Source organism: Myiozetetes cayanensis, unplaced genomic scaffold (assembly GCF_022539395.1).
Source record: "Myiozetetes cayanensis isolate MyiCay16 unplaced genomic scaffold, myiCay2020 scf28, whole genome shotgun sequence".
In the NCBI taxonomy this organism is placed as follows: Eukaryota; Metazoa; Chordata; class Aves; order Passeriformes; family Tyrannidae; genus Myiozetetes; species Myiozetetes cayanensis.
Genome location: NW_026087499.1, coordinates 2,661,974 through 2,677,198, shown reverse-complemented (window position 1 = coordinate 2,677,198; position 15,225 = coordinate 2,661,974).

Genomic DNA, 15,225 nt, shown 5'->3' with positions numbered 1-15,225 from the left:
CTGGTGGCTCAGCTGGGAGTCAAGGCAGCACAGCTGTGACCAATGCCAACACAGTTCCCCTCAATATGGAGTGACCCTGGTGCTTTTTTTGCAACCTGCTTCCAGGCTCATCTCCAATAATTCTCACAAAAGACGGGAACAAACAAAACCTTTGTCAGCACTTCCAAGACTTTCCCTTGGAAAAAAAAAAATCTTAAATATTTCATTAGACACTCTTCTCGGGCCTTTCTTTTCTCTCTCTCTTTTTTTTTTTTTTTTTTTACCTGATCTGGGCTTACAAAAAAAAAATAAAAAGAGAAGCAAATGTGGACACTAAAACTCTGGGTCAACAAATGATTAAAGGAAAGGCTTAGAAGGAGAAGGGGTGGGTTTGGTGGTGGGGGAAGATGCTCGTGCTGCTGTCCTGGGTGGAACACTGCAAAAGCAAGAAAGAAACTGAAAAAGGAACTCTCCCATTTGGTAGTTAGTTTGTACCAGCCAGGTACAGTGGGTTCTTTTACACTTGTTTTACTTAGACCCGAACTGAAATACTGTGGCCAGTGGGCTGGGGGTGCTTGGACAAGACTCTCAGGCACAGGGTGGGAGTCAAACCAGGAAACTGCATTCCATGGCATGGGTGCTGAATGTCAGCACTTGGGGTGATGGGTCCTGACTCCTTCTGGGGGAGGTCAGGGAATCACAGAATGGTTTGGGTTGGACACTGAAGGTCATCCTGTTCCACCCCACTGCCAAGGGCAGGGACAACTTCCACTAGCCCAGGTTGCTCCAAGCCCTGTCCAACCTGGCCTTGGACACTTCCAGGGCTGGGGCAGCCACAGCTTCTCTGGGCAACCTGTGCCAGGGTTCACCATCACAAGAAAGCATTTCTTCTTAATATCTAATCTAATCTAAACCTACTCTGTGGCCAAAGGATGTAAATCCTTCAGAAAGAGGAGGTGGAGAAGGGAAAGAAGGAAGTCAAATCCTGCCTCTCCCAACCTTGACCAAGTCTGCAAAATGACCCTTCTACCAGGTTATGAGTGCCCTGATTTGCTCCACAGGCTCTCCCAGCCATCCTCGAGCTGTAACAAAAGGATCTGGTTACAAATATTAAACACTTCTTAATAACTCTGCCGTGCCATGCAACAGAGTCCATTCTGGTTCGCTAAATGACTCTGAAAAGACTTTTTTCCTCCCCTGCTTCCCTTCTCTTGCCTTGGTTTTAAATAGCTCCCAAGTGGTAGGAGCAGCACAATGCCATCACTCTGGCTTTGTTTCAGCCTTGATTTAGCCACCCTTTTAAGGACCCTACTGAATAATTCAGTGTTATCATTCAGGATGACGCTGGATTATTACAAGGGTTCCTTCCCTCCCTTCCCCCCTCCTCATCCCTCCCTTCCCCCCCCCACCCCATAACCTTTAAATTCCTTTCACACGTGAATGGGTTCAAAGGAAGTCGTGTAAGGAAAACACACAACGAGGAGGTTGCTGCTCTCCCCCTCTGCTGTCAGTTTGATAAATATAATGTGTCACCAATTAAAAACTCATTGCCATTCTCCGGCTGCAGCCATCGCCTCGTTAGGGCCCTCCTCCCGGGGTGGCTCCCAGGATCTGCTGCTATCATTGTTGATAACAGAGGGCCTGTTTTTTTCCCATCCTGGGCCATTTCAGTGCTACACATTGGCATGTAAATAAGTTATTCACTCGACATCACTTTCTGATAGAAAAATGACCATGAAACTCTTTGATTTTGGGTTTGCTCTTGTCACCGGCGCACAATGAAATCAAGAGTTTCAGTTTTGTGTCTGTGGCTTGTGGAGGGCTTTTATTATTTTTTTTTTCTTCCCCCCCCCTTTTTTTTTTTTTTGCTTTTCTCTTTCTCAACTGCCTCTTTTCAGCATTTGTATGGAAATTGTCCCATCACGCACTTTAATGCAGGGTTTGACCTGGTAGGTGTCCCGACTTCAATATAAGCAGATTGTTGTTTATCTTTGCCCCCTCCCCAGGAACATTAAAAAACAATCTGGGTCATCAATAAAAAGATGTTTTCTTTCTTTTTTTTCTTTCCTCTTCGGGCTATTAATGCCTTTGAAGGAGAGAGGTGTGGCTGGCACCAGGGATCCCCTGATCTTTCCCATCAGGGATACATGGAAGGGACCCGGCTGGGACAGTCCCACAGCTCTGCTTTGCCGCAGGGTGCAGCGAGGGAAAGCCAGTGGTGATGGAGGGCAACCTCTCCCTGGAATATTAATGCATTCCTTCAGTCTCCCTGCCTCTCTCCAGCTGCTTTTCCCTTAGGTATTTGCATTTGTTGCATTCCAGTTTCCTTCTCGCAGCAGCTCACAAACCCAACATGTTTTGCACAGTTTTCCTCTCATTTTGCCTCAATTTCTGGGTGCTGGGCACCTTCCCTGGGGGGTCAGAGCCAGCATCCTCTGGAAACTTGATTCCCTGGCTGCCAAAATCAGTGGGAGGTTTCCCAGTGAAACTGGGTCTGTGGTGCTGTCAGTCCTTCTGGATCCCCACAGACACTCAAGAAGCCTCAGGGAGAGCAGCCAGGAGAACAAGGCTTATTTCTGGGGGACAAAAAGCTGTTGGGTTATCACAGGAAAACTGTCCAGGATGTGAGTAAAAGGAAGAAGGTCTGGGTCCCTCTGTGTGCCTCAGCTGCAGGCTGAACTGTGGGACCAGCTTTGGGGAATCCAGCTGGATGAAATGTGGGCTCAGAGCTCCCTGTGGTCAGAGCTCCCTCTTTTATCAACCTGAGAGCTCCATTGCTTTGCTCTTGAGACACAGCAACCTGACATGGAACATTTCCAGGCAGAAAACACCATGACTAAGCTCCAGGGCTTCCTTTTTTTTTTTTTTCTCTCTGGTGTTTTTTTGTTAAACTCCAACAGAGCTTTTGGAGAGGAGCTTTCATTTTGGGGAGCTGGGACACCGGTTTCAGCAATAAAGATGATTTCTGTGCAGCGTTTGAAGTGGAAATGCATGCAGATTGGAAGCTTGTGTGCTCCCAGCAACGTTCTGGAAAGCCTTGCTTGTTAGATCAATTTAATAAAGCCATGAGTTTCTCCCACCCACCCCATCCCTGCTGGCCCAGCCTCTCTCCAGGGCTCAGCTTGCAATCTCTGCTGTGAAGCTCCCCCTCCTCTGCCAAGCACTACCTGCAAGATGGGGAGTTCCCTGGAGCTGCAAGACAAAAGGATTTGCAATCAAAGCCTTGGAATAGAAAAAAAAAAAAAAAGAAAAAAAGAAAAGAAGGGAAAAAAGCATCAGAAAGTTTTTTTCCATGTGCATCCCTGCTGTCTGGGAAGTGGAAGGGGGAGAACTGTGGGTTCTTCTTGCCCCATTTATGGTGAGGAGATGTGGGCATGGATGGCTCCCGTGGTCCTGGATCCCCCAGCCAGTGGATCTTTTAAGTGTTGGTTGTCAAAGTCTCTTATCTCCTTTTGTGGCCCCATGGTAGAAAGAGGATGATGGAGCCGTGGGACACAAACTTACCTTTATATGTGCACTGTTGTCCTTGCTTGACTTTCAAGAGAACATGTTCTCTGCTTTGGTGGGGAAAAATAAGCAGAGGTGAAGAAGAGGGAGGAGAACAAGCTGGAACTCTTATTCTATATGCACAGTCTCATTCTTCTTTTTAAACTCAGTGCATTTTGAGAGAGTTGAGAAGTAAAAAACATTTCCTGGCAAAAGTCTTCAACTTAAACCCCTGCCCGTGGCAAGGGGTTTGGGACGAGGTGATCCTTAAGGTCCCTTCCAACCCCAAACATTCTATGATTCTGTAAAGTCCTAAAAGAGAGGGGGGACATAACCACAGGCTTGCTGGGGAAATGAAAGTGTAAGAAAATCAATCCAGAGATGAGGGAGAAGAGGGTAGGGCAAGGGGGTTTTCCTTCTCGCAACGAAATGCACTCCCAGCATCCTGCTGGCCAGGGGGAACAGGGAAGGAAACAGATCTTGGGGTGTTCAGGAAAACAGTGGCAGAGGGTTAAAAAAATCCATCCCTCATGTCATCCAGGAGAGGCCTTTATGAGGTTTATCTCCCTGTGTGACAGGCAGCACTGGGTGCTGACACAGCCCAACACCAGCGGGGTGACTTTTGCCTCCCTCCCTCTCTCCCTCCCGAGATTATTTACCTCCCTCTCGGTTTGAAAGTCCCCAAAGCTGGCATGAAGCCCCACACTTCTCCCCGCCCCTCCTCCTCCTCCCTGCCTCGTTATTCTTTAACCTTCTGAGGCGACTGTCCCCTCTGTTTACCCGGCTGCAGCGCCAGGGGCGAGGGTGTGCGGGGACTGTTTATCCACTGTCAGTCCATAACGCGCCATCCCTCACCCCCGGGGTCACCCGAGGGATTGACACCCTAACCCAGGGGCCTGGATTCCACCCTGCCCTCCTTAGAGATGCACCAGGCTGTCAGTAACGAGGCCACAGGTTTATTCAACTGAGATCCCCAGATCTCCAGAGATAATCTGGGAATAATTGGGACTTAAGGAACTTGTGGGAATCTGATTTTTTCGCGGGCGCTGCCATTCATGAAACAGATGGACATCTTATTCCTCTCTAATTTGATGGGCTTTCTTGACAAAATGGCAGAGGTTGCACTTTGCTACAATAATAACCTGCCACTCAGACTTTGTAAAGGGGTTTGTGGAGGTTTCTTCTTAATTAGACCGTGTCTCACTATCAGTGGGGAGATGGGTGTGTGCGTGCAGAGCGCTGGGATGTTCTGAGCAGCTTCTCTGCCTGATGGAGCCCAGAAAAGGGGAGAAAAATCAGGGGGGGGCTTTCATGTTTGTATCAGGTTGTGGTTTTGTTTTTTTTTTTTAAGCCTCGTTTGGAAAATAAAGATTGGGACCTGAGCTCATTGTGTGGATGATAATGTATTCATGGATTTGCTCCTTCTGCCCTGCCATGGAAGAACAGTGAGGGGCAGCTTTTCCTGGGATGGAGGAGGGGGGTGGGGGGTAAGTTTGAAAGCTTTGCAAACCACCAGGATTACTCTGGGTTTGCAAAAACCACTTTTCACTTGCAAAAAAACTTGTCCAATCCTGCCATTTAACCCCTGACCTTCTCTGCTGCTTCCCTTTCCCTCCAAAGGAGATCCTCTGCCTGGGATCCCAATCTCCTCTCAGTGTGCTCTTCTTGCCATCCACTCTGCAAGTAAAAGGCAACTGGGGATTTTTTTAATTACTCAGATGCAATTGCTCATACCCCAGGGAAATGCTGGAGTCACCATCCCTGGAAATGCCCCCCCAAAAAATTAGTTGATGTGGCACTTTGCAATATGGTTTGGTGGATGTGGTGGGACTGGATCAAAGGTTGGTCTTGATGATCTTGGGAGTCTTTTCTGGCCTTAGTGATTCTGTGATTCTATGCTCAAGCAGTGGTTAAAGAACCAAACCCAACTGCTACCAAAAATAGACATATTTGATGTTATTTTTGTTTACCTCATTTCTGTGCCTTTAGAGCCTGTGTTTTTAGCTTTTGCAGGATACACAGCTCCCCAAGGAAGGAGGAGCCAACAGAGGTGGCAAGTCAGTCTAATATGCAATACAGTGTTTATCTTCTTCTTGTCATATCCCCTGTCAATAACACTGTGGCATGCTTTCAATTTACCCTTTATCCAGCTTCCTGCCTGTTTTCTCAGCTGTCATAACCAGGCTTCCCACAGCAGGTCCCGCTCCTGGCAGGGCTGGCTCTGTGCTTCCTGCATCCATAGCAAGGGTGAAGGGTGTTCTGAAGAAGACCTGAAAAGTGCATGTCCTGTGTGTTTTCCTAAGGCTGATTTCAGGAGATGTTGTCAGCCCCTGCTCCAAGGGATCTGTTCCAACAGGATCTATGGGAATAGGGGACAGAGGGTGCACAGGCACCAGGCTTCTCCCAAGGGCTCATCTTTCACCTTATCAATAGGCAATTGTTCCCACCAAGAACCAATAACTGGGTGGGTGCAGCCTGTCCCCCTCCCAGCCATCACATCTCTGGTGGAAAGTGTCCCTGCCCATGGCAGGGGGTTGGAGTGAGATGATCTTTCAGGTCTCTTCCATCCCAAACCATTCTGGGATTCTGTGACTCACAGGCCTTACCTTTACATTTTACTGTCTGTCTCAAGGGTCCAATTAATTCTCCTTCACAGAGCTTCTCCTGGTGGGTGTTCTGTCTGGAATGGGATTCCTGGGAGGTTTTTGGAGCATTCTTTAGGATTCTTCGGGCTACACTTTGTAGAATAAAGGCTCTGCCACTCCCCTCTTCCTATCTAGCAAGTCCTGGCTGTGCTGTTGTATATCCATCAATCCTTGCCTGTCATCAAGACATGACATTTGTTGGTGTTGAGGAGCCTGGGGCAGTGTATAAGAACCCTCTGAGCACTTCATAGAGACATGGAATGGTTTGGATTGGAAGGGACCTTGAAGACCATCCAGCTCCACCCCCTGCCACGGGCAGGGACACGTCCCACTATCCCACGTTGTTCCAAACCCCATCCAACCTGGCCTTGGACACTCCCAGGGATGGGGCAGCCACAGCTTCTCTGGGCAACCTGTGCCAGCTTTGTGCCTCCCTTTGCTGCCTGCTGGCAGCCTGGGGGCACCCAGGGGCCTTTAGCAGCTGCTCAGAACCTGTTTGTGGCATGACCACGGCAGCCTCAACGCCACTTCCTTCACCTTGAAACTTCCCCAAAAAACTACCCGAAGAAACAAACCCTCCTCCTCCACTGAGATCCTCACTGCTAAAATGAGTTTCCCCAAGCTGCCCAACAGCTTGGACTGGGAGATGTTTTCTCTCTGCCTCTTTGCAAACCTCCAGGGCAACCGTGTTTAAACAAAACCCCGCTGGCTCTGCAGAGGAGCCAAAGTTTAAAAGGAGGTCAGCACCACTGTCCCACCTTCTGCAAACACGGCCCTGATGTGCCTGCTTGGAGCCAGGACGTGGAAGGGCTGCCAGGAGGCTCGTCAGGGATGACAGACCCCTCCACCAGCGGGTACCACCGCGGAGCATCTCGGCTTGATTTATTCTTCGCAGAGATGAGGTGGTACCAAGGATTTAAAGAAGCCCATCTAATAGAGTGCTGGAAATTATAAATCAGTGGGGCTTTGTAAAGGTTATTACTTTAAACAAAGAGGGGGTTGAATGGAGCCAATTAAACGGCACCTGAATTGATAAACAAACTGGTTATTGTCGGGGGCTATTCTGCAGCTCTGGGGGTCCCCCCTCGCTGGAGGCCTGGGGATAAATTTACATGTGATTGGAGTTTAATGGGCCGCAACAGGCCTCCCATCCCATCACCATGGAAACCAGCCCTTTCTCAAGATTTTAAACAGTCTGAAATGTCCTTTTATTGTCTGCTCATGTGAGCCCAACGGGGTGGGCGCTTGTATGTATCAATTTGTTTCTGTCGCCCGGGCATGGCACCGCGAGGCCATGAATATATTGGGGGGGGGGACGACACACACACACACACACACACGGGGACAAAGGGCCCAGCTGATGGGGCTCCATGGAGACCCCGGCGCCCTGCACGCTGGAATGGTGACATATGGTCTGGGATGACCCCGGGCAGCCCCCACAATGGGCAACCACCCTGCCCTGCCCGGCCGTGCAGCCCCGGCAGCCCCGGCTATTCATCCCCTTGGCCGTGTCAGCGGGCCTGGCCCGCTCCCCACCGCCCGCCCGGGGGGCTTTTTAATTCCCCACCCTCCGAAAATCTCGGCCGTTGATCACTGAGGAAGAATGAGAGAGAGAGAGAGAGAGAGAAAGGAATAAAGGCAGGAAGAAAAGGCTCTCCATGTCTCCCAGAGATGTTTGCTTTCCACTTGATTGGAAGCTGAATGGACGTGAACGTCGGAGCGGCACGGACGCGGGGCGGGAGTGGGGGAATGTTCTCTGCTGGTTTGGGTTCAAAGGGACCTCAAAGATCATCCAGCTCCAACCCCCTACCATGGGCAGGGACACCTTCACTGTCCCAGGTTGCTCCAAGCCCTGTCCAGCCTGGCCTTGGACACTTCCAGGGATGGAGCAGCCACAGCTTCTCTGGGCATCCTGTGCCAGGGCCTCCCCATCCTCACAGGGAACAATTCCTTCCCAATATCCAATCTAAATCTCTCCTTCCTCAGCTTAAAGCCATTCCCCTTGTCCAAAATCCCTCTCCTTGGAGCCTCTTTAGGCACTGGAAGGTCTCCCCAGAGCCTTCTCTTCTCCAGGCTGAACAACCCAACTTCTGAATGGTTGAGCTGGATCAGGCTGAGGGTCCACCCAGCCCTGGATCCCACCTGCTACCACAGACAGCATTAAATGTGTCCCACGAGGCCCAGGAACATGAAGGATGTTCACCCCACACCCAAATTTGAATCTTTCCGGGTGACTTAGGTGTCGAACTGGATTGTTTTGCATTGTTTCACCTCCTTGACAGAACTGTGAACCGTGTTAACTCTAAAACCTGTTTTCCTGCAAAGGCCCCACCTGTGAGCTCTGCCTGGTGACTCCACCAGCCAGGGGTATTTGCATGTGGCCACGTAACCCAGGCACCTCTCGTGTTCCTCCTCCAGGAACGTTTGTCTGAGGGAGAGCCACGGGTTTGGGTTGTTTGTAAATGAATCTGAAAGTCAGACCCAGAGAAGTGACCAGAAACAAGTTGCCACACCGGTGTTGTGCAAGCACCCAGGGGGCTGAGATCAAACAGGAGAAGGCACGAGCTGGGGGAGAAACCTTTCTTTCAAAATCAGTGAATTTCTCAAAGAAAACCTTCCTCCAGTGGGGGGAAATGAAAAATCTCCTCGCCCCTTCGCTGCAGTTGGTTTGGCAGCCTGTGCAATGCTCACAATAATGTGGTTACTGTTTGTTTCTGGAGGGGAGAATTTGTTCCAAGCGTGCCTGGGACAGGAGGCTGTGTGTGTGATATCAAAAGATCAGCTCTTCATTGCTTTCCACCCCTCATCCTCCTCTGCTTTCAAAGCCATCCTGCATCTGCTGTGGACACTGAGCTGGTGTTAAGGGGGCCTGGAGATAAGCTGCATTCCCCCTTTCATCTCTGGGTGTGAGTTTGTCTCCAAGTTGCAGGAGAAGGGGAAGTTGTTTCCTGGCAGTTTGGTAGTCTGGATGCAGCGAGTGCACCAGAGCTGGGAGAGAAAAAAAAAAACACAAACAAAACAGTGTTCCCTGTGCTGCTTGTCTCAGAAAAATTACAGCAGCCAGAGAGGGAATTCCTGAAATCAGAAGTGGAAGTCTTGGCAGTGCAGTGTGACATATCTGTAGCTCTTCAGGAGAGCAGGAGATCTACTCCATCATCTGCCCAGGCTGTAGGAGATCTCCTGCCTTCCAGTAAGTCAGTAAGTTGCTCTACCCTATTTCTTGCAGGTGCCTGTGCATGTCTAGGATGCAGGTGAATGGCTTTGCAGCAGGGTGACCATATGGCTTTAAAATTGATTGAAATCAGAAAAGTGCAATCCCCACTGTTTGAGGGAAAAGAAGAAGAAAAAAAAGGCTCTTTGGGTTCACTTTTCATTAATATATTCCAGAGCTGTTCTTAGCTTGATATTTAATGCCCTCATTTGAAGTCCACCAGCTTTTCCTAGGGAAAACTGGTTCTTATTCTCAGAAGATCCCCCTGAAAAGTCTTTATTCGTGATATCCATTAGCCCATTTTGATTTGGTTTGGAGTTGGTTTTTTTTTTTTAAATCCCTTTTTAAAGGAGTCTGATCCTGCTCTTAAGCTTGGATCCACGGAGGTCAGGACAGCAGAGCTCCCTCTCCTTTGCTCACCATTTGCTTAGGAGCGATTTTCCTGCCAAGTTTATTGCCATTCCTTGCATTTGAAAGCAGATTGCCCTCATTTAGCTGGTGGCATCTGAGCAGGGGAACAACTCAAAGCAAAAGGGGGAGGAGAAAACCCTGCAAGGCACATTCACCTGCAGGATGGGCCCGTGGGGTGTAAAGGGGTTTGTTTTCACGTTCCTAGCCCCGTCATTCCATCGAGTTTCGTTTTTAAACAGGATCTGGGCAATCAACCCTGTCCCCAGCCCTGTGCAGAATGATTGAATTGTCAGCCAAAGAGAAAAGGAAGGTTGTGAGGTGAGACTGAAAGAGGGGAAGTGACGCCAATCCAACATCACATCCTGACTTTTCGCACGCTCCGCTGCTTCAAAGTCCGGGAATGAATCCCTCTCTCCCCTTGGCTAATTACCCAAGGAACTTCCAGCATCCCTTCTGCTGATCAGGAGTAGTGCATGCTATAAATGCCCAGGGAGGAAGTGGCTAGCATGCAACACGTGGGAATTGCATGGTTCAGTCTTTCTGCAGCCTCTGGAATTGCTGCTGAGGGGGGGGATTTTCTGCTGGCAAAGGGATGGAAATTCATACAGTGGGGAAAACACCATCAGAAGAAACAAGCAGTTATAATCAAAGCAATAGGAATAAACGAAAAGAAAAATAAAATCCTGCTTTATGGCATCCATTTGGCCCTTAATGGACCAAGGCTCCCTGTGTTTCTCGCAGGCTTTAACATTTGTGCCCATCGTAAACGGCCCCTTTTTCTCCCTCCCGCTCTTGTTTGCTCCCCCCCAAATGGTGCCCTCGCCCTCCCACGCCGGGTCGAGGGCCCTTTGGAGAGTCATTTAACAAAGCTGCTGCCTTGTGGGCTCCGTGTCTTGACAGTGTCAGGGAAGTTCAAACGCTGGGAACAGGCCTGGGACTGCAGGATGTGCTCCCCCGGCCCGGGCAGGCAGAGGTTGACACTGATGCTGCCGAGGGATCAAGGCTTATTTATTTTCGAGTCTGCAGCAGCACAGAAGCCCTGGCAGGCCCCGAGGCTGCTGAACACATCTCCCCTTGTCGTGGGGAAAGTCACTGTGCCGAGGGATGACACTGTGGCCACAGAGATGCTGGTGCCCTCTGTGACGCCCGTGTCGGCTTGGCTCTGGGAACGCTGGGGATGGAATGTAGGGGTGGTGGCTCTGAAGGGCAGTGCTGGCCATCTCTCTCTCAGCTGTGTCACTGTGTTCCCCACCTGGGGCAGAAATGAACCCAAATTCAGCTCCGTGCCCGTGGGGGTGAGGTAGGAGATGGCTGTGAAATGAACCTATTGAAATACAGGGGATAAAAGGCCTCAGTGGCAAACAAGACAAAAAAGGTTAATATATATATATATATATATATATATATAATTTTGTAGCTTGAAATTTTACAGGTGAACAACTGGTGTAGAGTTAGGTGAGGGTGATGGTCCTTAACACATCCACACCCTGTGGCCCCACTTGAGGTTTAGCAGAAGTGGTTTTGGCCCAGGAAAACCACCCCAGAAGCCGTGAAAACTGCTCAGGATGTGCATCTCTACAGCAGTTTGTGGCAGGGGGGAACACCAGAGCGTTGGAGGAGCTGGCACAAGGGGCTGGAAGCATCTCCAAGCTGCTGGCACAGGGGCCTGGAAGCATCTCCAAGCTGCCTGCCCAGGCTGCTGGCTCAGACAGCTTCAATCCCAAGAGCCCTGTGCTGAGGCAGCCACAGCCTCTCAGCACAGCTCTGCGTTTCATTGCTCCCTCCTTTCTGAAGTGTCCTGGAAATGCCAGCCCAGCCCCAGTGCTCCTGCCACTCCGGCTCCAAGGCTTTGTTAAAAGTGAATTAGCCGGGCTGTTAAACCCTAATAACCCAAGGATTGCTCCTCAGTGCAAAGAGTGACTGCAGTTACTGCCTGGGGGGAGGACAGTCTGCTGGTGGTGCTTCCTTGCGGGGGTTTGGGCTGTGAGGCTGGGATGGTGCTGGGGATTCTCCAGTGGGAATCCCAGGATCATGCACTTTTCCTGCTTTCCTGTTTCCTCCTCGGGGAGCTGAGGGAGGCAGCTCTGGCAGGGGCCACTAAAGGGAGTGACACGGGGCGTTGATGTCTCTCCTCTGGCACTGCTGTGATGAGCAGCTCTCCTCCAAGGCGTGAACAGACCCCGGGGGAATCAAATCCAGCTGCACGGGGAGGGTTTGCTAAGTTTAAAGCAACCAGCCAGGCACAAACGTTCCTTTGTTTCTGCAGAGGATGGAACAGTGCAGGGTTATTTTCCCCCCCCTTCTAGGAAGGGACACTGGCAGCATGTGTGTAGTGGAGATCCCAGCTGGTCTCATCAGTCATGGGATGGGAGATGAGACAGGGAAATGAGGGAACACACACACACACACACACACAAGGCTCTGGCTTGCCTTTTGGAAGAGCTGAGCTGCCCTGGGAATCTCAAGCTAAGCCAGAAATCCCAGGCATTTCCCAGCTCCCCACTGCATGGCTGCTCCCATTCAGAGAAGGATCCCTTCCCTTTAAAGGGAGGGCTTCAAGTGTGTCTAATTCAGTCTCCAAGGTGGGCACAGGAAATTGTGGATGAGGGGAGGCAAACTGTTTGTCTGTGAAACTCATCTGCAGTCCTCCACGGAGCCTGCCAGACGTGCGGGCCCAGGCTTTATCCAAACCACCAATTTGAGGGATTAAATACCTATTGATTCCATGGAAAATACTTTAATATTTGTTTTTGGATCTAAGAGCAGCACAAATGATTTCTTTCCTCATGAAAATCGGCTCAGTGCTATTAACAATGATGGGTTTTGTCCCTGAATCCAGGCTCTCTCTGTGAGCTGGTTTAATTTAGCAATATCTGTCTTGCAAGCACTTGAAATGATTCTTCCCTGAGCTTGCTTTCTCAGACACATACTGCTACCTCCATATCCATGTAAAAGCTTTATAGTCCAAGCATTTTTTATGTATCCTGCAGGACAGTTCCTCCAGCAAGTGCTCTCCTCCAATAAAAACGTTTCCAGGATTAGGCTCTGAGACCACAATGTGCGTGTGTGCCACAGGAAAAAACAAATCCACACTTGTAAACAGACAGGCTTCCTACCCTCCTCCGAGCAAACAGGAGTGGTGACCCAAATCTACCCTCTTTCCTAGAAAAATCCTTGTTAGTTTAATACATTTTAAACAGAGTGTAAATGTCAGCTTGCTTTCTGTGGGGCTTGAGTGTTCCAAGAGAACATTCCCAGCAAGATCCCACGGTGTCCTGCTTTTGAATTTCCACTGCTTTGGAGAGGTGGAATCAGCTCTTTCATACACCTGAGCTGAACCTCTTGGGCTGCACGTGTTTGGCAGCAAGGATGAGTTGGCAGGAGAGCTCTGCCCCGTGTGCAGCCGCTGGGATGTCACAACACATTTAAAAAAAAAAAAAAAAAAAGAAGAAAAAAAAAGAAAGGTGAGAAGGAATTGCTGCTGGAGAAGGGGGAAATATCTGCTTTAAAAAAAAAAAAAAAGAAAAGAAAATCTGCAGAATGCCTGCAAATGAATCTCTGTGAGTTCTGTGCTTGCCTGAAACATGTTAAACCTACATCAAAGGCGGGGGAGAAGGGCTGGGCCTCCTCCTAACTGTTTAATCTTTGGGTTTGGCTGCTGCCCGGGTGATTGGCGGCGTGGGAAGGAATTGTCACCTCTGTCACTCCCACTGCGGGGTCCCTGTGAGTGTCACACCCACACACACCTGGCCAGGTGTGCCTGGAGCCACCTCTGTGCTCTGGGGTGAGCAGAGCTCGTGGCAGAGCTGCAGGAGGGACAGTGCCAGCCTTCAGGATGTGCTTCAGGACTGCTCTCGCAGCTGCACAAGGAGCTCTTTCACCCTAAAAAGCTGCTTCCCAGAGGTTTCCCAGGATGCAGAGTGCATTTAGGCTGCAAGAGCCTGCTGTCTGAGGGCTGAGATAAACATGCCAGTGCCAGGGCATGCCACTGGAATGAGTGCTGGTGGCTTCAGGGAGGTGGGGGGCTCAGCTCCAAGCTCACTGAGTCAGGATCAGAGCATTTGAGCAGCACTGAGCATAAAGGCAGGAAAGCTCTGAACTGGAAAACACAGATGTGCTCCAGTGGCTCTCCGTGGCTCAGCCTGTGTTTATATGGAATATATATGTTTGAAAATGTAATTTTCCCCCTTTCCTAATAAAACCAGGGGAGATGGAGCCAGTGTTGAGTTCATGACTTGGGTGCTCTCCAAGCCCCGTCCTTCCTCCTCTGTTTTCTCCTTCCCACTCCTCCATCAGCTGCACTGTTCAGGAATGGGACCAGGTACAAACCTGGGTGTCTGAGCTGCCCTCTGAGCAGGGGCTCAGCCCCCTGGCTTGGACACAACACACTCCAAAAGCCTCCTAAATCCAACACAAGTCTCTCCTTGGAGCATCCCTGAGCTGGCAGGAACCAGTGTGGAAGTGGAGCAGCCTGCTCAAATGTCAGGGAACATCCCTCCAGCAGTGGAGAGGGGAGGCAAGACACAGTGGAAGGAGGTGCTTTTAATGATGGTTTTATTTCAGTAATCACTGAGCAAATAACCCAGCCACACCTGAGCAGGGACTGGCTGGGCCAGACCAGCAGGTCCCTTGTGCTGGAGCCCGGCACGGGTGAGTCAGGAGGTCAGAGAGAGCAGAGTTTGGGCACAGGCATCTCACCTCCCTGAGCAGGTGGAGGGATCTGCCCAGACAGGGGCTCTTTGGAGTGATTCAGGAGCATGGTAGGCCCATATTTCTGTGCAGCACCAGCACCTTTCAGAGGCCAGCCACGCTCTGGTGGCTGCATTTCCCTGGTGGTTCCTCTGCACACTTTGTGAAGGTCTCTGGGTTATTCCCAGACTTTGCCCTGTCTGGGGACAGCTGAGGAGTACTGCAGACGTGTTGGTGAATCACTGAGTCACAAAAAGGTTCGAGTTGGAAGGGAACTTAAAGCTCACCTCTTTCCAACCCCCTGCCATGGGCAGGGACACCTTCCACTAGCCCAGGTTGCTCCAAGCCCCATCCAGCCTAGCCTTGGACACTTCCAGGGCTGGGGCAGCCACAGCTTCTCTGGGCAACCTGTGCCAGGGCCTCACCACCTTCACAATAAGGAATTTCTTCCTATTATCCATCCTGAACCCACCTTGGAGTCTGTGCATCCAGGCTGCTGTGGGGATAACTTCGGCACGCAGTGCTTTTCTGGCCTTCCTTTGGTACTTGTGGGCAGAACTCTCCAGAAAATCTGTCCAGGGAAGAGAGGGGATGGAGAGCAGGCAGCTGAGGAGGTGGCAGCTTGGTGCCTTGCTCAGCTCTGTGAGCATGTAGCTGTCACTGCTCTCCCTTGCAAGTCTTTGGCACCAGTGAAGTCCACAGCAATCACTGGCCGTGTCCTTTTGGGTCAAAAGAGAAGGGCTGCTCTAAAGCAGCAGCTCTCACCAACAGAAAAAAGAAAAAAAAAAACACCATCCTTTCAGT